Raw genomic sequence first — 2,500 nt, forward strand, 5'->3', positions numbered from 1 at the left:
CTTCCACACTCCTCCACCCCTCCATTTCGGAATGCCGGGCACTGACCAGTGGGGTACCGCACGGATCAGTACTGGGACCGCAGCTTTTTACAATCTATCTTCAGGATATACAAAATGGTATTAGCAATAACATTCGCAAATTTCATCAGCTGGGTGGCAGGGTGAAATGTGATGAGGATGTTAGGAGATTACAGGGTGACCTGGACAAGTTAGGTGAGTGCTCAGATGCATGGCAGATGCACTTTCACGTGGATAAATGGATCCTTATCCACTTTGGTGGCAAGAACAGGAAGGCAGATTACCACCTAAGTGGAATCAATTTAGGTAAAGGGGCAGTACAGAGAGATCTGGGGGTTCTTGTACACCACTCAATGAAGGTAAGCATGCAGGTACAGCAGGTAGTGAAGAAGGCTAATAGCATGCTGGCCTTCATAACAAAAGGGATTGAGTATAGAAGCAAAGAGGTTCTTCTGCAGCTGTACAGGGCCCTGGTGAGACCACACCTGGAGTACTGTGTGCAGTTCTGGTCTCCAAATTTGAGGAGAGACATTCTGGCTATTGAGGGAATGCAGCGTAGGTACACGAGGTCAATTCCTGGAATGGCGGGATTACCTTACACTGAAAGACTGGAGCGACTGGGCTTGTGTACCCTTGAGTTTAGAAGACTGAGAGGGGATCTGGTTGAGACATATAAGATGATCAAAGGATTGGACACTCTGGCGGCAGGCAACATGTTTCCGCTGCGGGGTGAGTGCCGAAACAGAGGACACAGCTTAAAAATACGGGGTAGACCATTTAGGACAGAGATGAGGAGAAACTTCTTCACCCAGAGAGTGGTGGCTGTGTGGAATGCTCTGCCCCAGAGGGCAGTGGAGGCCCAGTCTCTGGATTCATTTAAGAAAGAGTTGGATAGAGCTCTCAAGGATAGTGGAATCAAGGGTTATGGAGATAAGGCAGGAACAGGATACTGATTAAGGATGATCAGCCATGATCATATTGAATGGTGGTGCAGGCTGGAAGGGCAGAATGGCCAACTCCTGCACCTATTGTCTATTGTCCGCCTTTCCTGACTGCCACCCGCAGACAGCGTGCAGCCCCAATCCCTTTCTTTCCGCCTTTCTTGCTGATTTTGGCAGCGCTCCGCTCTCCTCCCCTCCGTGTCTCGTGCCTGCAGGAGACTGATGCCAGGCACAGCAGCAGCAGCAAAAATAACCTGCCGCTCCATTGCCTGGCACAAGACAAGTGCAGAGGGGTGACTTGAGCAGCCACTGCTGGCGGAAAAAGCCTACTGCACCTGGTATTCCCAGGCGGTCTCCCATCCAAGTACTAACCAGGCCTGAGTCTGCTTAGCTTCCGAGATCAGACGAGATCGGGCGTTTTCAGACTAGTATGGCCGTAGGCGCTGGCCCCTGCCTTTTCTCCCTACTTCAAGGCGTGCTGGCCAGCCACATTTTCTTTCTTGCTCTTTCTCTTTATCCCCTTTGGCTTTTTTTTCTCTTTTCTCTTTGCTCTTCCTCCTCCGTGCGTGCTTCCCTCCCTCCGTCCCTCCAGCTGCCTTTCAGCCAGCCCTTGCCCACCAGGCTCCTGTAGTCTCCCACATCCCCACACAGGCCAACTGCAAGCCCTCCCCCTGCTTCATAGGGCCGCAGCCTGCATTCTCTCATCCTTCCACACTCCTCCACCCCTCCATTTCGGAATGCCGGGCACTGACCAGTGGGGTACCGCACGGATCAGTACTGGGACCGCAGCTTTTTACAATCTATCTTCAGGATATACAAAATGGTATTAGCAATAACATTCGCAAATTTCATCAGCTGGGTGGCAGGGTGAAATGTGATGAGGATGTTAGGAGATTACAGGGTGACCTGGACAAGTTAGGTGAGTGCTCAGATGCATGGCAGATGCACTTTCACGTGGATAAATGGATCCTTATCCACTTTGGTGGCAAGAACAGGAAGGCAGATTACCACCTAAGTGGAATCAATTTAGGTAAAGGGGCAGTACAGAGAGATCTGGGGGTTCTTGTACACCACTCAATGAAGGTAAGCATGCAGGTACAGCAGGTAGTGAAGAAGGCTAATAGCATGCTGGCCTTCATAACAAGAGGGATTGAGTATAGAAGCAAAGAGGTCCTTCTGCAGCTGTACAGGGCCCTGGTGAGACCACACCTGGAGTACTGTGTGCAGTTCTGGTCTCCAAATTTGAGGAGAGACATTCTGGCTATTGAGGGAATGCAGCGTAGGTTCACGAGGTCAATTCCTGGAATGGCGGGATTACCTTACACTGAAAGACTGGAGCGACTGGGCTTGTGTACCCTTGAGTTTAGAAGACTGAGAGGGGATCTGGTTGAGACATATAAGATGATCAAAGGATTGGACACTCTGGCGGCAGGCAACATGTTTCCGCTGCGGGGTGAGTGCCGAAACAGAGGACACAGCTTAAAAATACGGGGTAGACCATTTAGGACAGAGATGAGGAGAAACTTCTTCACCCAGAGAGT

General features: G+C 50.6%; 1 non-coding gene across 1 annotated transcript; it reads right to left on the minus strand.

Moving 5' to 3' along the window:
* Window positions 1-1,282: 1,282 nt before the first annotated feature.
* Window positions 1,283-1,401, minus strand: LOC148150983 (5S ribosomal RNA). Its single transcript, XR_015756404.1, has one exon. It is a non-coding gene; the product is annotated as a 5S ribosomal RNA (ribosomal RNA).
* Between the last annotated feature and the right edge of the window lie 1,099 nt (window positions 1,402-2,500).

The sequence above is a fragment of the Chiloscyllium plagiosum genome, unplaced genomic scaffold (genome assembly GCF_037043375.1).
Source record: "Chiloscyllium plagiosum isolate Xiang-an unplaced genomic scaffold, Cpla_swu_hap1 HiC_scaffold_3, whole genome shotgun sequence".
In the NCBI taxonomy this organism is placed as follows: Eukaryota; Metazoa; Chordata; class Chondrichthyes; order Orectolobiformes; family Hemiscylliidae; genus Chiloscyllium; species Chiloscyllium plagiosum.